We start from the raw sequence: 24,957 nt of genomic DNA on the forward strand, positions 1-24,957 counted from the left end.
TCAAATTAGTTATGGTGTGATGTGATGAAGTGGGATTCGGGCATTGTTTATAGATGGTTACTATTCAAGCACTACAACTGATTACACATTTCACTTGTGGAATTATTGGGGGAGGGAAACACACTGTTATACGAAGGTTATTCATCTGCAATCTGTAATTTCGATATGCACCTCGAGAGTACACGTTCTTCTCGTATCACATCACAGGTTGTACACTGGTCTGTGATCTGGGGGCAAAGTGTGTCCTTCAGAGTTAGGCTGCATGACATGCTTGAAGAACATTCAATCTCTGAACTGAAAGGTCAGCAGTGTGGGCTGTTCTGCAGCTTGGTAACTGAAAAGCACGTGGAAAGTTTGAGAGGAGCAATGACAGTCATTCAAACTAAAGAGTACTTGGATCTATCAGCAATAACCTTGGATAGATGCCAGGGTTTGAAATTTCCACAGGCATTCTTCCAATATTCCTTCCGTGCCAGGCCCTGCTCCAACCCAAATCTGTTATACCTAATGATGTTAGATAATGAAATGGTTAAAATAATAGGTTGTGTTGAGCTAACAGTGGATTATGTAAAACTCCAGTCAGCAGAATTCTGGGTGTGGAAACCTAATTGATTCTGTCCACAATTGATCAAACAATTACAGTAAATCTCCAGCTATAGCTTTGCTTTAAAAGATATAAATAGCAACAGCCTTGAAATACAAACCTCCTGCGCTGTCCACAAGAGTGAGTAGTAAAGCCTGAGTGTGGAAGCAAACCTTTTTGAGCAGGTCACCAGCCAGTTAGTCAAAGCTGGCTGATCGATCAGCAAAAGGATTGTTGTCACGAGGAGGGAGCAGAGAGGAATATAGGAACAGGAGTAGGCCATTTGGCCCACCTGGCATTCAATCAAATCATGGCGGATCATCTTCCTCAACACCACTTTCCTGGGCTATTGCCTTGAATCACAGAATAGAATCCCTACAGTGCATTCAGCCCATCACATACGTACTGACCACAATCCTTCACAGGCCCTATTCCCATAACCCTGCATAATTAGCCTGCTCAACCCTCGGCACTCGGGTCAATTCAGCGTGGCTAATCGACTGAACCCGCACATCTTTGGAGTGTAAGAGGAAACCCACGCAGACATGGGGAGAATGTGCAAACTCCACGCAGACAGTGACCCAAGGCCGGAACTGAACCAGGGCCCCTGCGCTGTGAGGCAGCAGTGCTAACCCACTGTACCGTTCTTGATGTCATTAATGAACACGCTCAATGACCGAGCTTCAGTACTCTGGGGTAGAGAATTCCAAAGACTCACCATCCTCTGAATGAAGAAATTCCTCTTCGTCTTATTCTGAGACTGTTGACACCTGGTTCTGTACTTCCAGCTCAGGGAAATATCCTATCCGTATCTATCCTGCCACACACTAAGAATTTTGTAGTCAGATCCCCTCTCATTCTTTGAAACTCAGGAGAATACAAGTTGAGTTTCCTCAATCACTCCTCAGAAGACAATCCTACTGTCTAAAGGATTAGTTTGGTGAACATTCAAAGAACAAAAAAAAAACAGCTCGGGAAACAGGCCCAATGAGCCCACGCCGCCATTTTAATATTACCAGTCCCCCTCCACCCATGACCCCTATCTATTGTTTTTATGGCCATCCACATTGAGGGAAACTAATTTAAGGACAATTTACTACCTCCAATCAGCCTAATAGCACATCTTTGGGGTGTGGGAGGAAACCGGAGCACCCGGAGAAAACCCACGCAAGCACGGGGAGAATGTGCAAACTCCCACAGACACTGGCCCAAATCCATGCGTCTGCACAGCAATCAGCGATAGTCACTGAGCTGTCGTCTTGCCCAGTATCTTGTCCAGTTTAGGCACACACTAACAACATGAAGCACTAGGCCAATCTCGAACATTCAAGAGCAGCCCAATTATGACCCATCGCGTGTATGCCCCTCGTTGGACAACAAGGCGGACCGACTTAAAACCTGTGAATTAAAAGAGAAAAAACATTATTATCATCCCATATCCTTTTCCATTACCAGGGTCACCCCACTGTTTATGAACTTTATTTAAAACAATCTCCTATATCCTCCCATCTCCAACCCACTCATGTGCCTGTCTAAGTTACTCTTAAACAAATCTAGCGTGCCTGCCTCCACCACCTTACTTGGCAGAGCATTCCATACCCCCACTACCCTCTGTGTGAAAAACCTCCCTCTAATATCCGTGTTATACCTGTCCCCCCTCACCTTAAGCCCATGACCCCTCGTACTGTGTTTCTCTAACATAGGAAATAGCTTGCCTCTGTTTACTCTATCTATACCCTTCATAATCTTATATACCTCTATTAGATCCCCCCTCAGTTGCCGTCTTTCAAGGGAAAAGAGCCCCAATTTGCTGAATCTTTCTTTCCTCATAACCCAACAGCTCCAATTTGCTCAATCTTTCCTCATAACCCAATTCACTCACTCATTGCACTCCCTCAATGACAAATATACCCATCCTTAGATAAGGAGATCAAAACTATACATAATACTCACCAAGGCTGTACGCAACTTCAGTAAGATTACTCCTGTACTGAAATCCCCTTGTGATGAGGGCCAACATACCATTTGCCTTTCTAGTTGGTTCTTTGCACTTGCATTTAATGACTCGTAAACAAGGATATCCAGGGGCCTCTGAACATCAACATTTATCAATCCCTCACAATTTAATAAATAATCTGCCTTGCTGTTTTTTTCTACCAAAGTGGATCACTTCACACTTATTGACAGCATTTTCCAATTGCCATGTTCTTGTTTATTCATGTAGCCTGTCCAATTCCTTTTGAAGCCTCCTTGAATCCTCTTCACAACTTACGTTGGTCCCCTAGTTTAGTGTCATCAGCACATTTGGAGGTATTATAGTTTGTCGCCACATCCAATTCATTTATATAGCTTGTGAAGAGTCGTGATCCCAGCAATGATCTTTGTGATACCCCACTAGTCTAAGCCTGCCACCCTGAGAATGACCCATTTGGTCCTATTCAGTGTTTTGTCTGTTTACCAATTCTCAATCCATCTCAGTAATCCACCTGCAATCCCATTTGTGTAGAACCTCTGAAAGTCTTCTGAAAATCCACATACACCACATCTACTGGTTCTCCTTTACTTATGCTGTAAGTGACATCCTCGAAGACCTGTAACAGATCTGTTAGGGCAGTATTTTACCCGTATTTGGCAGAGTGCGACAGCGGGCAGGAGAGGTGGGATTGCTGTTAGCACCAATCGTTGGGAACACAGATAAAAGACTTCAAAGCGAGAACTGATTAGCCCGCCCCAGGGCTCGGTTTTTAAAGGCCACCCCAATGCACAGAATTCACCAAGAAGTTCCACCCCCCCCCCCAACACATCCCCCACCTACCCCTCCCCCAATGCGACTCACACCTCCCCCTCCCGCCCACCATGCAACTTTCCTTCCCTCCACACCTCCAGCTTTTGGCGGAGGGAGGGGAGAAGGTGGGGAACAGGGATACGTTTTTATTATCACTGTGCAATGCGATTTGGCCCTCTCCGTTTCCATCGCCAAACCCACTCCGACAACAGGAGCGAAAAACTCCCCCCATAATTTCCCTTTCATAAATCCATGCTGACTCTGCCCAATCATCATTTTTCCAAGTGTCTCGATATCACATAATTTTTAATAGACTCTATTAAAAGGAACATTTTCAGAACTCAGACGGTTCAGCTCCTCTTGCCTGCTTTCATAGAATCCCTACAGTGCAGAAGGAGGCCACTTGGCCCATCGAGTCTGTACTGACACCTATCCCACTCAGGCTCGATCCCTGTAACTCTATGTATTTACCCTGCTGGCACTTGGGATGAATGGGATCAAAGGTTATGGGGAGAAAACAGGATTAGGCCATTGAGTTGGACAATCTGTCATGATTGTGACGAATGATGGAGCAGGCTTGAAGGGCCAAATGGCCCCCTCTTGCTCCTTCCTTCTGTGTTACTCCCCTTGACACTACAGGGCAATTTATCATGGCTAATCAACCTAACCTGCACATCTTTGGAGTGTGGAGGAAACCCATGCAGATATGGGGAGAATGTGCAAACTCCACCCAAGGCGGGAATTGAACCCGGGTCCCTGGCACTGCGATGAAGCAGTGCTTAATCACTGTGCCACCCAGAATGGTTGACATTTTTGCCATCTTCTCAAAAAATGTTGAGTATTTTTACACTTGTTTATGTTATCATCCCAAATGTTTGACCCCCTGAGGAGGGGGTAACTGCTGAGCGGCTAAGCTTTGAGCCTTACTCCGTGACTTGAGCGCAAAAACCTAAACTCACTCTGCAGTGCGGTGCTGAAGGAGTGCTGCACAGTCAGAGAGACCCTCTTTCGGATGAGATCTTAAACCGATGGATGGATGGTGGCGATATTCAGAAGAGAAAGCGGGGAATTCTCACACAACCTTGGCTAACATGTATTCCAAAAAAAACACCATTTGATTGGGGGTGGCACGGTGGTTAGCACTGCAGCCTCACAGCACTAGAGACCCAGGTTCTCAGAGACTCGGGTAACTCTGTGGAGTTTGCACATTCTCCCCGTGTCTGCGTGGGTTTCCTCCGGGTGCCCCGATTTTCTCCAAGGATGGGCGGCACAGATTGATCGGCTAAATTGCACCTTAGTAACAGGGTGATTAACAGAATGAATATGTGGGGTGACGGGGGGTATGGGGGATAGGGCCTGGGTGCAGACGAGATGGACTCTTCTGCGCTGAAGGGATTCTACGATCGTGTAAAACCGGATGAATTAGAATTTAGGTTGCGTTGTTTGTGGGAATGGTGCAGAGCATGTACCGGCTGCTGTGTTTAGCCTAAAGCAAAACAGCAGTGACTTCCCTTAAGAAGCCTGTCCTTCTCTGTGAAGTATTTTGCAACCTGCTGAGGATGTCAGACATGTTACAGAGATTCCTTGTTGGGGGAAAAAAAAAAGCCTTGCTGACATTTCCAGAAAGCGAGGTTGAGGTTTTCCACGACTGTGCTTCATTTTCTCTCTATTCGTTGTGATCTGTGTCAGTGATCAGTCACTGAGGAAAGCTGTGGACCTTTTCTTTTAAACGCTTTCCCAGTGCTGCGGTGGCCAGGTCTTACAGCTCAGGTTTTTCTTTTTACCTCCAGTATCGATTATTCCAGCGTCGTTCTGGCTCACCTCCCTTTTCTCACTCCGCCAACCGGAGCTCGTCCTACAGCCCATGTCTGAGCTCACATCGAGCCCCATTCGCCCACTGTCCCCCTTACGTTGGCTCCTGGCTAAGCAACGCCACACCTTAAAAATCCCCAGCCTTGTTTTTTCAATCTCTCCCGTGTCCTTTTCTCTCCTTATCTCTGTCAACTCCCCTCTGAAGCTCTTATTGTAAGTTGCACCCCAAGCCCAGTTGACCCATTACCCCAGGGTTTGGGCTGGATTCCTTGCCTGATCTGTGCAGGGGGTGGAGAATGATGGCGGATGGGCCTAAGGCATTAAGAGCCAGCGAGAACCACCTTTGGGATTCTCTTCGATTCTGCCCCCCACTCACCTGTCACACCCGGTGGGGGCCTGATATCGAAATCTCTATTTAAATATACTTAGCCAATTTGCAGTAGTGGGCAGTGGGGGGTGCTCAGAGGCTATTGAAGCCCCTGGGTGGTCAGGGGAATGGTTGGGTAGCACTGTGGCACTGCCGTACTTGGGATAGTGCCACTGTGCCAGGTTAGCGCTTCCAAAAGATGGGGGCGAGGGAGGGTACAAGAGGGATCCTGAAGGGAGCTGTCCCATGGAAGGACTCCAGAAGAGAGGTGTCACTCACTAAGATGGAGTGGTGCTGTGCAATGAGGAGAGGGCAGGATGCCAAGGAGTGGAGGGAGAGGATGGTCTTAGCCAGCAGGTAGTGGGGCGGGGTTGTGTGTCGGGTTGACTTGAGATCGGGGCGCCCTTTAAAGAGGACAACCCCAACCTCTGAGACCTTGCTGGCACCTTTAGACCCTGTTCCAAAAGACTCTCCGTGTGGGAGGATTCGGTGAGGATCTCCCCAGGCTCCGAAAACATTTCCAAGCGTGGGTAAACTGTGAACTGAAACACGCTGACGCTCCCAGCAGGAATCTCACTGGTTTTCCCAATTGGGAACACTTGGAAATGTTTCCAGCAAAACCTCAGAGAAGCCACAAAGTTCATTCTGACCTGAAAATAGACATGGGGATCGTAGTGTGCAGTTAGCTCCCTCCCATTTCTCTGATGCACATAGGGTGGCTGCTCGCCTGAACAAGTGGCATAAAGCTGTGAGCGGGCAGTACCAGCTAGCCTGCACGGTTGATTGTAACCTCAGCGCTGAGGGGAGACAGCGATGTTTTGACTTGGGGAGGTGCTGGAAGTCTTTCTAAGGCTGAGACACTCCGATCCACCCTGGCTGCCAGCGAGAATGGAGAATTTCCACGTTGCCCACAAGAATTCTGGGGCTTCCCAGAGGTCACAGACACGCACCCGACACGTTAGTGAGCTGGGCGGATGAGCCTCTGCATCTCAGCATCACGGCAGACAGCCTCCCATCCATTGACTCCGTCTACACTTCCCGCTGCCTCAGGAAAAGCACCGCAGTGGGAATGAAAAGTCCCAGCCGTGGATACGGTCAGAGGTTTCTGGTGTAAAAATGACTTTGACAAAGGAAAGACAGGGCCTAGCCACGCAGCAGCCACGCAACAGACACGCAGCAGCCACACAAGACACGCAGTAGACATGCAGCAGCCACACAACAGACACGCAACAGACACGCAGTAGACATGCAGCAGCCACGCAACAGACACGCAGTAGACATGCAGCAGCCACGCAACAGACACGCAGTAGACATGCAGCAGCCACGCAACAGACACGCAGTAGACATGCAGCAGCCACGCAACAGACACGCAGCAGCCACACAAGACACGCAGTAGACATGCAGCAGCCACACAACAGACACGCAGTAGACATGCAGCAGCCACACAACAGACACACAACAGACACGCAGTAGACATGCAGCAGCCACGCAACAGACACGCAGTAGACATGCAGCAGCCACGCAACAGACACGCAGTAGACATGCAGCAGCCACGCAACAGACACGCAACAGACACGCAGTAGACATGCAGCAGCCACGCAACAGACACGCAGTAGACATGCAGCAGCCACGCAACAGACACGCAACAGACACGCAGTAGACATGCAGCAGCCACGCAACAGACACGCAACAGACACGCAGTAGACATGCAGCAGCCACGCAACAGACACACAGCAGCCACACAACAGACACACAGTAGACGTGCAGCAGCCACGCAACAGACACGCAATAGACACGCAGTAGACATGCAACAGACACGCAGTAGACATGCAGCAGCCACGCAACAGACACGCAGTAGACATGCAGCAGCCACGCAACAGACACGCAGTAGACATGCAGCAGCCACGCAACAGACACGCAACAGACACGCAGTAGACATGCAGCAGCCACGCAACAGACACGCAGTAGACATGCAGCAGCCACGCAACAGACACACAGCAGCCACACAACAGACACACAGTAGACGTGCAGCAGCCACGCAACAGACACGCAATAGACACGCAGTAGACATGCAACAGACACGCAGTAGACATGCAGCAGCCACGCAACAGACACGCAACAGACACGCAACAGACACGCAGTAGACATGCAGCAGCCACGCAACAGACACGCAACAGACACGCAACAGACACGCAGTAGACATGCAGCAGCCACGCAACAGACACGCAGTAGACATGCAGCAGCCACGCAACAGACACACAACAGACACGCAGTAGACATGCAGCAGCCACGCAACAGACACGCAACAGACACGCAGTAGACATGCAGCAGCCACGCAACAGACACACAGCAGCCACACAACAGACACACAGTAGACGTGCAGCAGCCACGCAACAGACACGCAATAGACACGCAGTAGACATGCAACAGACACGCAGTAGACATGCAGCAGCCACGCAACAGACACGCAGTAGACATGCAGCAGCCACGCAACAGACACGCAGTAGCCATGCAGCAGCCACGCAACAGACACGCAGTAGACATGCAGCAGCCACGCAACAGACACGCAACAGACACGCAGTAGACATGCAGCAGCCACGCAACAGACACGCAACAGACACGCAGTAGACATGCAGCAGCCACGCAACAGACACACAGCAGCCACACAACAGACACACAGTAGACGTGCAGCAGCCACGCAACAGACACGCAATAGACACGCAGTAGACATGCAACAGACACGCAGTAGACATGCAGCAGCCACTGAGGTAATTTGTGATGAGTGAGTGTTCAGAAACAAACCCTTGCCTGCACTGTCATCTCCCAGTTCCTGGCTGAGGAAAGTCATTACTCAGTTCCTTTTGGGATAAAACCCACATGTGTTTCTGCCTCACGTTTATTTGGAAAAGCAGCACTTTGTCACAGAGGTGTGAGAAATCATCTTACAGTTAATGAGAACGGTGCTAAGTCGGTGGTGTTGACAGCATAACAAAACTGAATGGAAAATATTGACAGCAATTGGCATGATAAATGTTGACACAACCAAATCTACCAATCTGCATCCTCCTAAACCTACTCGATCTTCTTTACGGAGAAGCAGCTTGTCTATTTTGGTTTTCATCTTGTGTCCCCCAGACCCCAGATCACTTATATACCAAGGACAACACTGACCCCTGGAGGATGCCAGTGTTTACGTCCCTCCAGCACAAAGGCTTCCATTGTCCAGGACTCCCTGCTTTCAGTACTGCTGAAATCCACCCTCTCTGTTGCCCCCAAGTATTCTGGGGCTTCTCAGAGGGTGGAGTCCATCATAGACACACACCCAACATGTTAATGAGTTGGGCGGATGAGCCCCTGTAGCTTAGCATCACACCTCTGTCTACACTTCCTGCTGCCTCGGAAAAACAGCCAGCATAATCAAGGATCCCACGCACCCCGGACATGCTCGCTTCCATCTTCTTCTGCCAGGAAAAAGATAGAAAAGTCTGAGATCACATACCAACCAACTCAAAAACAACTTCTTCCCTGCTGCCATCAGACTTTTGAACGGACCTACCATATAATAAGTTGATTTTTCTCTACATCCTGGTTATGAATGCAACGCTACATTCTGCACCCTCTCCTTTCCTTCTCTATGAACAGTCTGTGTAGCATGCAAGAGGCAATATCCTCCACTGTACCCCAATACTTGTGCCAATAATAAATCAAATCGAAATCAATCCAGGACTGCACATTCATAGGGCCAGTTAAGAAGCTGTGATGGGCAAAGGTGTAGGGTCCTTGTGCTGGGGCCATCTTCAGATGCAAAGGAGCCGAGAGGACAAGTTATGACCATTCGGTAGGTGGACCTGCTGCATGACTGATCTTCCTACCAGCCAAAAGGCCCCCAAGGGTCAATAGTCATGAACGAACCTGAAACCTGCATGCTCCATGTTTGTCCTCTATGCACCACGCAGGGAGTAGGGTCAACAGCTCAATCTGGGAGAGGGGTGAAAGGAAAATTGGCTGCTTGACCTATAAATAGAGAGTTAAACGTTCCATCTCATTCACCTTCTGGTATATTGTACAGATGTAAGGGCTGTTCCAGCCTGGCTCTCACCTCTGTGTAACATGGCAGTCTGCAGCAAAGCTAAATTCGGAACATTCACGCTGTTTTATTTGGAACCCCAGTGGTGTCTTGTTAATTCAGTCTTCATGCTCAAGGACACATTTAATTTATTGGATAAAGACTGCGATGTACAATTGTTGGCTCAGACCTCTCTGTGGCAATCATTATTTGAAAATGGGCTTTGCAGATTCCTTTGGGATATTATGTTTGAATGGCGCGATTCCAGTTTCAAAGGGCGGCTGACACTAGAGTGGTTAAGGACAGAGGGAACATATTGACTAATTTAAATTTGTGATCCGGTCACTAATGAGACCTTTCTTTTATTTGCAAAGTGGCTGATTTGCTGTCAGCTCAGAGGCGGAAGCCGAACGTGATCTATTTTCTCTCAAATAAAATGAATGCGAAAAATTGGGATCCTGAATAAAATACTGGGTTTGCATTCAGAGAGTTTATACGTTCGAACCACAGTCTCCTGACACCGCCTTGCTCTAGAACGGAGTTGGGGAGGAACTTCTTCACTCAAAGGGTGGTGAATCTCTGGAGTTCTCTGCCCGTTGAAGTGGTGGAGGCTGCCTCGCTAAATATTTTTAAGACGCGGGTTGACGGGTTTTTGATAAGCGAGGGGATTAAGGGTTATGGGGAGAGGGCAGGAATGTGGAACCGAGCCACGACAGATCAGCCATGATCTTATTGAATGGCGGGGCAGGCTCGAAGGGCTAGATGGCCCACTCCTGCTCCTATTTCTTATGTTCTAAGTTGCAGCTGACAAAGGTTAAAAATTACAGACATATTTTCCGTAATAAATTTGTGATCTCAGAATATGCACCTCAAAAATCATAAGGCATCCAGCCAGTGGCACACTATGATTTCTATAAAATTCAGATGATATTGGAATTTTCTTATGAAGAGGGGTTGAGTAGGTTGGATCTGTACTCACGGGATTTAGAAGAATGAGAGGCAACTTTATTGAGACTATAAGATTCTTGGGAAGCTTGACAGGTTAGATGCTGAGATTGTTTTCCCTTGTAGGAGAGTTTGGTGCAAGAGGGTATAATCTCAGGGTAAGGGGTCACCCATTTAAGACAGATGAGGAGGAATTTCTTCACTCAGTGTAGTGAATCTGTGGAAATCTTTACTGCAGAGACTATAGAAGCTGGGTGGTAAGTATGGGAAAGTGGAGGAAATAGACAGGTTTTAATCAGTAAGGAAATTAAAGGTTACAGGGATAGGACAAAACCGTACAGCACAGAAACAGGCACTTCAGCCCTCCAAGCCAGCTCCTATCATGATGTCTGCCTAAACTAAAACCATATGGGCGGCTCAGTAGCACAGTGGTTAGCACTGCTGCTTGACAGCACCAGGGACCTGGGTTCGATTCCCGGCTCAGGTCACTGTCCGTGTGGAGTTTGCACATTCTCCTCGCGTCTGCGTGGGTTTCCTCCGGGTACTCCGGTTTCCTCCCACAGTCCAAAGATGTGCGGGTTAGGTCGATTGGTCATGCTAAGAAATTGCCCCTTAGTGTCCAGGGATGCGTAGGTTAGAGGGATTAGTGGGTATAATATGTAGGGATATGGGGGTAGGACCTGGGTGCAGACTCGATGGGCCGAAGGGCCTCTGTCTGCACTGCAGGGTTCTATGATTCTATGATACGCACTTATAGAGTCCGTATCCTTTGATTCCCATCCTATTCATGTATTCATCCAGTTGCCCCTTATATGCTGCTATTGTATCTACTCCCACCACTTCCCTGGGCAATGCATTCCAGGCAAACAACCCTCTGTATAAAAAGACTTGCCTCGTACATCTCCTCTAAACTTTTCCCGTGCACCTTAAACCTACGTCCCCTAGTACTTGACTTTTCTACCCTAGGAAAGAGCATCCACTCTGTCCAGGCCACTCATAATCTTGTAAATGTCTATCAGGTCACCCCTCAAACTCTGTCATTCCCAGTGGAAACAAACCAACCTCCCCTCATAGCTAATACCCTCCAGACCAGACAACATCCTGGTAAACATTTTCTGTACCCTCTCCAAAGCCTGTACATGGGATTTAATGGGATTGAGGGTTATAGATAGGCCTAGTAGGTATGGATATGATCGGCACAACTTGTGGGCGAAAGGGCCTGTTTGTGCTGTAGTGTTCTATGTCCTATCCTCTGGTTCTGTGGCAAAGGATAAGGTGGGCAAGTGAAGTTGAGGATTATCATGTTAGTTGCGATCTCATTGAATGCCAGAGCACATGTGTGGGATGAATGGCCTACTTCTGCTCACACATCTGAATGTCTTGTAGAAAGTGGAGGGAAGCAGATGATGATGAGAAAGAGCAGAATGCATCTGAAGGTTTAATGAATGTACTTCAGCTGACTAAAGCCTGAATAATTCCAACCTAATCAAGTCCTGTCTTTGTAGAACCTTTGCCTGGAACTCAGTGAGAATATAACCAACAGTTAGAAAGCAGTGACTGGAAATGTCTGCAGATGTGTCAGAATAGGATAGTTGGAAGATGTTTTCACTGGTGGGAGGGTTGGTAACCAGAGAGAACAGAGCCTTAAGACACCAGAGGGAAGTTGAGGAAGATTTTCTTGTATGAAGCGAGTTATGATGTGAAATGCATCACATGAAAAGGTGGTGGAAATATATTCAATATTAACTTCCAAAAGGAGATTGAGAATATTACTAACAAAGGGAAAAACAATGTAAAAGCAAAATACTGCGGATGCTGGAATCTGAAACAAAAACAGAAAACAGTGGAAAATCTCCGCAGGTTTGATAGCATCTGTAGGGAGAAAAATGACATCATCACATGTGAGAACACCATCCTCCAGGTACACGGTAAATACTCTTGCAACTCGGCCAATGTTGTCTACCTGATACGTTGCAGGAAAGGATGTCCCGAAGCATGGTACATTGGGGAGACCATGCAGACGCTACGACAACGGGTGAATGAACATCACTCGACAGTCACCAGGCAAGACTGTTCCCTTCCTGTTGGCGAACACTTCAGCGGTCACGGGCATTCAGCCTCTGACCTTCGGGTAAGCATTCTCCAAGGCGGCCTTTACAACACACGACAGCGCAGAGTCACTGAGCAGAGACTGATAGCCAAGTTCTGCACACATGAGGACAGCCTCAACCGGGATCTTGGGTTCATGTCACACTATCTGTAACCCCCGTGACTTGCCTGGGTTTGCAAAACCTCACTTACTGTACTGTCTGGAGACAATACACATCTCTTTAACCTCTGATCAGTGCTCCTTCCACTCACATTGTTGGCCTCTTTAAGACTTGAACAGCAGGTTAGGTGTAAAGATTTGCATTCTAATCAGTAATCTGTAAACTGTCTGTGCTTTATATGCTCTGTCTGAGGCCAGAACTCTCCATTCACCTGACGAAGGGACTAAGCTTGTGAGTTTACTATCAAATAAATCGGTTGGACTTAAACCTGGTGTTGTCAGACTTCTTACTGGGTGAAAAAAGAGCCAAAGTTCAAGCCTAGATGACCCTTCATTAAAGCCAATATAGTTCTGACGAAGGGCTCATCTAGACTCGAAAGGTTGGCTCTTTTCTCTCCCCTCAGATGCTGTCAGACCTGCTGACATTTTCCAGCATTTTCTGTTTCTCTTGTGTGTGGAAAAAAAAGTCGTAAGTAAGGGTTTGAGTAAGGAGTGATGGGAATTGGAATGAACTGGCTAACTCTTTCATGAATCGCTTAGATGGATTAGCCTTGGTGAATGTAACTAGTTATGGGGATAGGGCTGCGGAGAGGGCCAAGGTAAGACACTCTGTCAGAGAGTCTGTGCAGATTTGATGGGCTGAATGATCTCCTTCAGTACTAGGATTCTATGATTCCATGACTGAATACTAGTATTACTTTCAATGAGGTCTATGTGATGCTTCCTTACAAAGGATATTGCCGGGTGCAATCTGTTGTCTCCAGGGCAAAGTGGATGAGCACACAAGCTTCTAGACAATGCCCTAATCCCTGTAACTTCTGCTGGTATTCCAGCATGGCACAGCAGAACTCCACATATGCTTTTAGTTGGGCCTCTCATTGCAGGAAGATTCACCTCCTGAGAGTGAAAACTCCTCCAGGGTCAATGCTCAGGTTCTTGGTGTGTATATCTGTTTAAGTTTAAAGTTTATCCATTAGTGTCACAAGTAGGCTTGCATTAACACTGCAATGAAGTTACTGTAAAAATGCCCTAGTCGCCACATTCTGGTGCCTGTTGGGGTACACTCAGAGAGAATTTAGCATGGCCAGTGCACCTAACCAGCACGGCTTTCAGACTGAGAGAGGAAACCAAAGGAAACCCACGCAGACACAGGGAGAACATGCCGACTCTAAATAGACAGTGAACCAAGCTGGGAATCGAACCCTGGTGCCTGGCACTGCGAGGCAGCAGTGCTAACTACTGTGTCACCCACATCTTGGGGTAAATGATGGGATGCAGGCTCTTGGACATTTGGAACATTCTTAGAAACCGTCACACGATGGCATTGCCAATGGTGGCCTAAGGATCTTCACACTAGATTGGGTTTCAAGCGATGAGATGCCAACTCAGAAATGTAAATCCTGGCTTCTATTAATGCTCATTCTGAACCTTTTCTGATAGGACGCATTTAAGGAAAATAATGATCTGCATTTATAAAGCATCTTTCTCAACCACCGTCCAATACATCCAGTAAAGTATCCCAGAAGTATAGATATTGTTGTAGCCAAATCTCTGCATTGTCAAGTTTCCACAAACAATGATCATATACTGTTTTTGGCAGTGTTCCACAGAATCATAGAATCCCTACAGTGTGGAAGGTTAAAGTTTATTTATTAGTGTCACAAGTAGGCTTACATTAACACTGCAATGAAGTTACTGCGAAAATCCTCCACTGTTCTGGTTCACTGAGGGAGAATTCATCATGGCCAATCCACCCTAACCAGCACATCTTTCACACTGTGGGAGGAAACCCAAGCAGACACTGGGAGAATGTACAGACTCCGCACAGACGGTGACCCGAGGCTGGAATTGAAGCCGGGTCCCTGAGGCAGCAGTGCTAACCACTGTGCCACCATGTTCAGTGAAGGATAAATACTGTCATGATGTGGAGGTGCCGGCGTTGGACTGGGGTAAACACAGTCAGAAGTAAACTCTGACTGTGGATAAATACTGACCAGGACATTGGGGAGCACAGCTCTCTGACAATTAACATTTTGGAATATTTTAAAGCTACCCGGGAGAGCAGCTGGGGATTTGGTTTAACACTCATTCAAAAGGTAGCTCGGATGTCATAGCCTACACTGCGCGATCAGGCCTCTGAAGCGTGTTTGAACGATTTTCCTCCTCATTCCGAGGTGGGCGTGCTACCACTGAACTAAAGCTGGCACCTTGGGGAAGCTCAGCTGGGTGACAGGGGTGGTAGAAGGGTAAAGGGAAACCGTCTGCTCGAGAAAGCCCTGCTGCGAGATTGACAGTGGAACTATATTGACAGTATCTGTGAAGAAAAGTAAGAACTGCCATCTGTGTCCCAGTTAGAGCAATGCTGTGTAAATGGTGAAGTATGGGGAAAAGCAAGGAAGGAAAAGCTTTTGTCGCTTGGTTACTGTACAACTGGACTGCGATCATAATTGCATGTAAATTCCTCTTCCACGAATGATAAAGCCCTCTCTGTTAGTTCTCCGTATATTAAATACATATAGAAACATGATAATGCATCAGATTCTGTGATAACGGTTTCAAGCATTGCATTCAAATTTCATTCCAGAATATATTTGTTTCAAACAACTAAATATTTCTGACAGAATATTATTAGAGCAAGATTGAATTCTCCCCCAACACACAAGCTACTGATCAACAGATTATACTGAGTACAGAGAAACTGAGCCATGAGACTTATTCAACATAATAGCGATAGGAAATCTAACAATGTTTGTGTGTACGCCAGGAGAATAGCCATGCAATGATGGTTGACGGTGTAGTTTTCTTTATTAAGATTGACTTGTTCGGGGCTGGCACAGTGGGTTAGCACTGTTGTCTTACAGCGCCAGGGACCCGGGTTCAATTCCAGCCTCAGGTCTGTGTGGAGTTTGCATGTTCACCCCGTGTCTGCGTGGGTTTCCTCCGGATGCTCTGGTTTCCTCCCACAGTCCAAAGATGTGCGATTAGGTTGATTAGAATCATAGAACCCTACAGTGCAGAAAGAGGCCCTTCGGCCCATCGAGTCTGCACCAAACACAATCCCACCCAGGCCCTACCCCCATATCCATACATATTATACCCACTAATCCCTCTAACCTACACATCCCTGGGCACTAAGGGGCAATGTTTTAGCACGGCCAATCAACCTAACCCGCACATCTTTGGACTGTGGGAGGAAATCCACGCAGACACGAGGAGAATGTGCAAACTCCACACAGACAGTGACCCGAGCCGGGAATCGAACCCAGGACCCTAGAGCTGTGAAGCAGCAGTGCTAACCACTGTGCTACCGTGCCGCTCCAGTAGCACAGTGAATTAGGCCATTCTAAATTGCATCCTAGTGTCAGGGGGACTAGCAGGATAAATACGTGAGGTTATGGGGATAGGGCCTGAGTGGGATAGTTGTTGGTGCAGGGTCAATGGGCCGAATGGTCTCCTTCTGCGCTGTAGGGATTCTATGATTCTAACCTAATGGAGGGCCTAAGAATATGGGCCTAATTGCGCCTCAAGATGAAGAGAAGTTTATTTTATTAGTATCAAAAGTAGGTGTACGTTACACTGCCAGAGTTACAGTGCAATGAAGTTATTGTGAAAATCCCTCAGTTGCCACATTTAGTCACCTGTTCAGGGACACTGAGGGAGAATTTAGCACGGCTAATGCGCCCAACGCGGAAACCGGAGAAAACCCATGAAGACACTGGGAGAATGTGCAAACTCCACACAGGCAGTGACCCAACCTGGGAATCGAACCTGGGTCCCTGGCACTGTGAGGTACTAGTGCTAACCACTCCACCACTGTGCCGCAATTAGCTTGAAGAGGTGAACTTTAAGTTAAGGATTGTACATTGGCAGGCATTGAGTTAGCTAAATTCAGCCAGGCTAACTGCAACTCCAGCTGATCTCTGAGTCTCCAGGCTAGAAGAGGGAAAGTTAACCTGGAAAGCACACAGTTGAAAATGATGTAAGGAATGGACCTTACCTCCTCAGTACTGATGATGGGGCCTCTAGCACTCACAGACTAGGCCATGAGTCAATTTGAGCTGCTGGTCTAGGAAACACCCTTATCCTTTAGTTGGAAAAATATCAGAGGAAGCGTCTCAGTTCCTTGCTCAAATTAACTTACTGTTGCACTACCAATAATGTGCTGCATTGACTAAGGTGCAAATCATAAAGTCCCTACAGTGCAGAAGTGGCCATTCGGCCCATTGAGTCTGCAACAGAGCATATCACCCACTCCCTATCCCTGTATCCCCAGGTATTTACCCTCCTAATCCCCCTAACCTACACATCTTTGGACACTAAGGGATAATTTAGCATGGCCAATCCACCAAACCTGCATATCTTTGGATTGTGGGAGGAAACCGGAGTACCCGGAGGAAACCCACGCAGACACGAGGAGAATGTGCAAACTCCACACACAGTCACCCAAGCCAGGAATCAAACCCAGGTCCCTGGCACTGGGAGGCAGTACTGTGCCACAGTGCCATTCTTTCATCTAAGGTGCTTGTTGGTGATTCCGGTGACAATATTTAAGGAAGTGGAGGAACTCTGGTGTTTTATCCTGAATACCTTTTTCAAACTGGACAAGGGTCAGTGATTGATTTCTTACCCCAGTGTGGGATCCGCTCAGTGTTGGTGCGATGTTTGCCTACATAAGCAGTGCACTCCAGAAAACCAATCAGTTGCTATTTAAGATGTGTTAACATGAAGAAGTTCTATACAAAAACAATGGTTATTTACTTATTTGTAGGAGAGCTTCTTTTCACTTATCATATCTTAGCATGAATCAACTCCACCTGGAGGAGGACCTTGATGAAGGGGAATAAGCTATAATAAAAGATAGAATACTACAGCACAAACAGGCCCTTTGGCCCACAAGTTGCGCTGAACATATCCCTACCTACCAGGCCTATCTATAACCCTCAATTCCATTAAATCCCATGTACTCATCCAGAAGTCTTTTAAAAGACCCCAGCGAGTTCGCCTCCACCACCACCGACAGCAGCCTCACTCACCACCCTCTGAGTGAAAAACTTACCCCTAACATCTCCTCTATACCTGCTCCCCAGCACCTTAAATCTGTGTCCTCTCATAGCGACCATTTCAGCCCTGGGAAATAGCCTCCAAGAATCCACCAGATCTATACCTCTCAACGTTTTATAAACCTCTATCAGGTCGCCTCTCAACCTCTGTCTCTCCAGGGAGAAGAGTCCCAGCTCCCTCAACCTATCCTCATAAGGCATGCCTCCCAATCCAGGCAACATCCTTGTAAATCTCCTCTGTACCCTCTCAATAGCTTCCACATCCTTCCTGTAGTGAGGCGACCAGAACTGCGCACAGTACTCCAAGTGGGGTCTGACAAGGGTCTTATAAAGTTGCAGCATTATCTCCCGACTCCTAAACTCAATCCCTCGATTAATGAAGGCCAGTACACCATACGCCTTCTTGACCACATCCTCCACCTGCGAGGCCGATTTAAGAGTCCTATGGACCCGGACCCCAAGATCCTTCTGCTCCTCAATAATAGGGGAAAAAAAATTGTAGGTCATTTTCTGAATAACAAATAGCATTTATATTGTAGTGAAATGATCACAAGCTGCCCCATCAGAGTGTGAGAAAAGAAAGGATACTGAGCCAATAGGAGCTACAAGGACAGGTGACCAAAGCTCGGTCAAAAAGGTAGATTTTAAGGAACAATTAGGGGGATGGAGAGTCAGAGAGGTATAGGGAAGGAATTCTCAATACTCGAGTATTGGGTGAGAGGTCAGATGTGATGGGGCGAGAGGCCTCTGTATAATTCCACAATTCTCTGAATTTCAGTGCTTAGACCTCAATGACTGAATGCACAGCCGCCAATCCTGGAGTGTTTGAATAGGGGAAACACAGAGATTTTGAAGGGCGTTGGGGCTGGAGATGATCAGAGAGATAGGGAGGAGCTAGACAAGGGAAGCTTTCGAAAACAAGGACGTGAATTTTAAAAGCGGACAGTTGAAGCCTGAATGGGCTGTGCTCAGTGTGAGAAATAGAGTAATATTTTCAGTAATTGGATTGAGGTTTGAGCTGGACAATGATACCCAAGGGAAGCTGTGTTCAGAGGACAATCCTATAGTTAGAGAAATGTTTGATCCCAAAGGCCATAATTATAAATGCAGCAAAGCTGATGATGCGATTAATCTTTTGTTGGCTTTCTAAACAAGCTTTATTCTGGCAATTCAAACTTCATTATCAGTATTCTGATGCGATTATTGGAGTTCATCTAACAATTTGACATAAATAGAGACCACAATTTTGCTCCCTGGTTTGTGGCATTTGTGGATGACACAGTGGTTAGCACTGCTGCCTCTCAACTCCAGGGACCCGAGTTCGATTCTGGCCTTGGGTGACTGTTGAGGCGAGTCTCTCTGTATCTGCGTGTGTTTCCTTCAAGTGCTCCGGTTTCCTCTCTCAGTGCTGGTTAGATGGATTGGTCATGCAGAATTGCCCCCTAGTGTCCTAACGTGCTAAGGTTTAGGGGGGTTGGTGGGGTAAATGCATAGGGTGGGCTTGAGTGAGATGCACTGTTGGAGAGTCAGTGCAGATTCGATTGCCTTGGGAATTGGGGCGGGCAAAGGTTTGGATAGTGGGAAAATCTGTTGATCTCGGGTGGGATTTTACAGTTTTGGGATGAACGAGGCCATAACGTTCTGCCCAATGGGACAAGCCGCCTGCTCCTGACCTGTAAGGATTCTATGATCCTATTTAATGGTAGCAGTACTGTTTTGATCTCCCGCCTGTACTGAATCACCCCAATTAATGTCTTGACTGAGAACTGGAGAAGATCATGAGAGACATTAATTATCAGGCAGGGAAATGAGATGTGTGAGTGCAAAGTCAAGTAAGACTTCTGCTGAGCTGCTAACACAGCAGAAATGTCAGTCTGGTGCACAGTCGTGGAGACGGTGCAGGGACAAAAGGGCATAGAAAACAGGAGGAGGAGTGGACCATTCAACCCCTCAAGCCTGTCCTGTCATTCAATAAGATCAGGGCTGACCTGATTCTCTGGCACTTTTTCCCTCGGTGTGAAATGGTTTCCTAGGTAAGTTAGCCAAAACTTCTGTTTGTAGAGAGCTTTGACCTAAATTGTTTGAAACATCTGGGGACCCAAGCTCGAATTCTACCATAGTAGAGGGGGGAATTTGAAATCAATAAAATATATCTGGAATCTAATTATCTGTGTTGAGTTTGTATATTCCTCCTGTGTCTATGTGGGTTTCCTCTGAACTGTAGGGATTACATAGAACATAGAACACTACAGCACAAACAGGCCCTTCGGCCCACAAGTTGTGCCAGTCATATCCATACCTACCAGGCCTATCTATAACCCTCAATCCCATTAAATCCCATGCACTCATCCAGAAGTCTCTTAAAAGACCCCAGCGAGTTTGCCTCCAGCACCACCGAAGGCAGCCTCACTCACCACCCTCTGAGTGAAAAACTTTCCCTTGACATCTCCTCTGCACCTGCTCCCCAGCACCTTAAACCTGTGTCCTCTCGTAGCAACCATTCCAGCCCTGGGAAATAGCCTCCGAGAATCCACCCTATCTATTCCTCTCAACATCTTATAAACCTCTATCAGGTTGCCTCTCAACCTTCGTCTCTCCAGGGAGAAGAGACCGAGCTCTCTATGATTCTATTTTATTGTATTGATCTCATTGTTTCCTCCCACAGTATGGGTTATGTGGATTGGCCATGCTAAATTACCCCTGATTGTCAGGGGGAGTAGCTAGGGTAAATGTATGAGGTTATGGGGGTAGGACCTGGCTGGGATTGTGGTCAATGCAGACTTGATGGGCCAAATGGCCTCCTTCAGCACTGTAGGATTCTATGAACTCTAATGATGGCCAGGAAATGGCAAATGGAATTTAATGTTGGCAAGTGTGAGGTGGTCCACTTTGGTAGGAAGAATGGTAGGAAGGACTATTACTTACATGGCGAAAAACTGCAGCAGGCGACGGTGCAGAGGGACCTCGGGGTCCTTGTGCATGAGTCGCAAAAACCCAGCCTGCAGGTGCAGCAGGTGGTCAGGAAGGCGAATGGGATGCTGGCCTTCATAGCGAGGGGGATTGAATATAAAAGTAGGGAGGTCTTGCTGCAGCTGTATAGGGCATTGGTGAGGCCGCAGCTGGAGTACTGTGTGCAGTTTTGGGCGCCGCACCTGTGCAAGGATATTTTGGCCCTGGAGGGAGTGCAGAGGAGGTTTACTAGGCTGATACCGGAGTTGAGGGGATTGAGCTATGAGGAGAGGCTGAATAAACTAGGCTTGTACTCGTTAGAGTTTAGAAGAATGAGGGGAGATCTCATTGAGACGTATAAGATGATGAATGGGATGGATAGGATAGAGGTGGAGAGACTCTTCCCGCTCAAAAAGGACAGTAGGACTAGGGGGCACAGCCTCAAGATAAAGGGGAGGCGGTTTAGAACGGAGTTGAGGAGGAACTTCTTCACTCAAAGGGTGGTGAATCTCTGGAATTCTCTGCCCGTTGAAGTGGTGGAGGCTGCCTCGCTAAATATTTTTAAGAAGCGGGTTGATGGGTTCTTGATAAGAGAGGGGATTAAGGGTTATGGGGAGAGGGCGGGAAAGTGGAACTGAGCCACAACAGATCAGCCATGATCTTATTGAATGGCGGGGCAGGCTCGAAGGGCTAGATGGCCTACTCCTGCTCCTATTTCTTATGTTCTTATGTTCTTATGAAATCATTGTCAATTGTCAGAAAAAACCATCTGGTTCATTAATGTCCTTTAGGGAAGGAAATCTCTGGCCTGGTGTGGTCTGTATGTGACTCCAGAACCACAGCAATGTGGTTGAGTTTCAACTGCCCTTGGCCAACTAGGGATGGGCAATAAATGCTGGCCAGCTAGCGACACCCATGCCCCATGAATAAAAGCAGTCAGAATGTTAGGCGTATCCATTCATGACTGTCGAATAGAATCCCATCTGCAGGAATCCTCTGGACAATGGCAATTAGTTGCATCAATTTACGTTTGTAAAGCTCGACAGTAGGACTGGTGCATTATTAACGCAAGGAGGAATGAAATAGCTTCTCACTTCATCACTTTTTGCGTAGACCAAGCTTCCCATTAACATTTACCTCTGTGACTAACAGAACGACACGATAATGTGTAATGTTTTGGTGAAAAAGGTCTTGTTAAAAACCAACGGCCCTGTTATCAGGAGCCAAGATGCTTTTATTACAAGAAAAAAGGAAAATGCCTTCAAATCTACTTAGACAAAGTGTACTAAAATAAAATGAAATTGTCAGTGAAATTGAATTTTTTTTGTCTGGAGATTATTCTGCCAGTGAAACCCCAATAGGCTGTTATTGCTCAACCCACTGAAATGTAACCATTAATCGGGTTTTGAAGACAATGCAGAGGTTGATAGTTTGCCTGTGGGGTTACGGTAATGACAGTGGATTGGCATTGCAACACGCGAGACATTCACATCACAAAGAAATACCTGAAACCACTTAAATGTGACAGGACCATTATTAACTGCATACAGTTATTGGAAATATTTCACAAAAGTCTTAAAATAGATGCTACACTTACGTAGAACCCTACAGTGCAGAAACTGTCCCTTCGGCCCATCGAGTCTGCACCGACCACAATCCCACCCAGGCCCTATCCCCATATCCCTGCATATTATACCCACTAATCCCTCTAACCTACACATCCCTGGACGCTAAGGGGCAATTTTAGCATGGCCAATCAACCTAACCCGCACATCTTTGGGCTGTAGGAGGAAACCGGAGGAAACCCACTCAGACACGAGGAGAATGTGCAAACTCCACCACACAGACAGTGACCCGAGCCGGGAATCGAACCCAGGGCCCTGGAGCTGTGAAGCAGCAGTGCTGACCAGTGTGCTACCTTACAACTGAAAGAAGCCAATTAAGTACACGAGAATCATATTGCTTTCCTGTAGCAACCAGTCATTTTCATACATTGCACCAGGAAGGTCACATCATTACTGTGAATGAATGTTAGAGTTAACATCGAGCTTGGCTCAATATGTGACACCTCTTCTATCGGAGTCAGAAAGCTATGGGTTTACTCCAGAGTTTGATCAAAAGACAGCGCCTCTGACTGTACAGCACCCTCTCAGTATTGCACTGAACTGTCAGCCCTTTCAAACATAGTGCATATTTGAAGATGTGATTTTGACCGGCGTTGGACTGGGATAAACATAATAAGAAGTCTCATCAACACATCACAGTGAAAAGGCCTGACGAAGGAGCAGCCCTGCGAAAGCTAGTGAATTCTCCTACCAAATAAACCTGTTGGACTTTAGCCTGGTGTTGTGAGACTTCTTACTGTATGTGAAGATGAGCAAGCGGTTCTCAAGCAAATCATAGAGTTCCTACAGTCATTTGGTCCACCAAACCTGCACTGACAACAATCCCACCCAGGCCCTATTCCCGTAACCCCGTTGCCCCGCTAATCTCCCTGACACTAAGGAGCAATTTAGCATGGCCACTCCACCTAACCCACTCATCTTTGGACAGTGGAAGGAAACCGGAGCACCTGGAGGAAACCCACGCAGACACGAGGAGAACGTGCAGATTCCACATAGACAGTGACCCAAGGCCGGAATTGAACCCGAGTCCCTGACGCGGTGAGGCAGCACTGTGCGTGTACCTACACCACATGGACTGTGATGGTTAAAGACAGCAGCTCACCACCACCTTCTCAAGGGCAATTAGGAATGGGCAGTAGTGTCACTGCAATTAGTTGGTTATTTATCCCATGGCTGCTTGCAAAATGCCTGTTACGTTCCCTCTATTTTGCCAATGACTTCATGGAACATAGAACACTACAGCACAAACAGACCCTTTGGCCCACAAGTGCGCCGATCATATCCATACCTACCAGGCCTATCTATAACTCTCCAATCCCATTAAATCCCATGTACTCATCCAGAAGTCTCTTAAAAGACCCCAACGAGTTCACCTCCACCACCACCAACAGCAGCCGATTCCACTCGCTCGCCACCCAGTTCAAAAATGGAAGTATTTCATTGAATCTTTGAAATACGCTGTACAAAAGCAAACTCTTCCAAGTATATGTTTGATACCTGTCGTATACTACATTTTGGTAAATTTGCGGTGGGCCACACTTTATTCAGTTGATTGATTCTAGTAAATAGTTTGGACATAAATAGGCGTAAACAGAAAGAAAAATATCCATTTATATGGGTCAGGATTTCCATTGCCATTACTCCCCCCGCCATTCCCGCACTCCCCACCCTCCCCCCCTCCCTCCATAACGGGTATCAGTGATGGAGTCAAGCCAAAGTCAATGGCCATTTATGTTGCTAACCAGCTGTGCCACTGACGATCGTCTTTGGCAAGACCGGAAGGTCCCACTGATGGGAAGGGCTGGAAAATGCTGCCTCTCGTGTTTAAAATCACCGTGGGATTGCTGAAGTGTGGAGAATGTTGTGCTGGAGGAAACATAGCAGCCAATAGCACACATCAACATAAGAACATAAGAAATAGGAGCAGGAGTAGGCCATCTAGCCCTTCGAGCCTGCCCCGCCATTCAATAAGATCATGGCTGATCTGTCGTGGCTCAGTTCCACTTTCCCGCTTTCTCCCCATAACCCTTAATCCCCTCTCTTATCAAAAACCCATCAACCCGCGTCTTAAAAATATTTAGCGAGGCAGCCTCCACCACTTCAACGGGCAGAGAATTCCAGAGATTCACCACCCTTTGAGTGAAGAAGTTCCTCCTCAACTCCGTTCTAAACCGCCCCCCCCCTTTATCTTGAGGCTGTGCCCCCTAGTCCTACTGTCCTTTCTGAGCGGGAAGAGCCTCTCCACCTCTATCCTATCCATCCCATTCATCATCTTATACGTCTCAATGAGATGTCCCCTCATTCTTCTAAACTCTAACGAGTACAAGCCCAGTTTATTCAGCCACTCCTCATAGCTCAACCCCCTCAACTCCCAAAACAGCAAGTAGATACTTTGTTTCTTAGCATTTTTTAATTCTTTTGCAGGCTTTGGAGTCACTGACGAAATCAGCATTTATTGCCCATTCCTAATTGCCCTTGAGAAGGTGGTGGTGAGCT

At 47.1% G+C, this 24,957-nt stretch overlaps 1 protein-coding gene across 1 annotated transcript in view; it reads left to right on the forward strand.

Annotated features, from left to right (window-relative positions):
- Positions 1-24,957, forward strand: part of epha8 (eph receptor A8) — a 570,939-nt gene that overhangs the window by 93,485 nt on the left and 452,497 nt on the right. The window lies entirely within an intron of this gene.

This window comes from Carcharhinus amblyrhynchos, unplaced genomic scaffold (assembly GCF_965287045.1).
Source record: "Carcharhinus amblyrhynchos unplaced genomic scaffold, sCarAmb.v2.hapA scaffold_41, whole genome shotgun sequence".
NCBI lineage: Eukaryota > Metazoa > Chordata > Chondrichthyes > Carcharhiniformes > Carcharhinidae > Carcharhinus > Carcharhinus amblyrhynchos.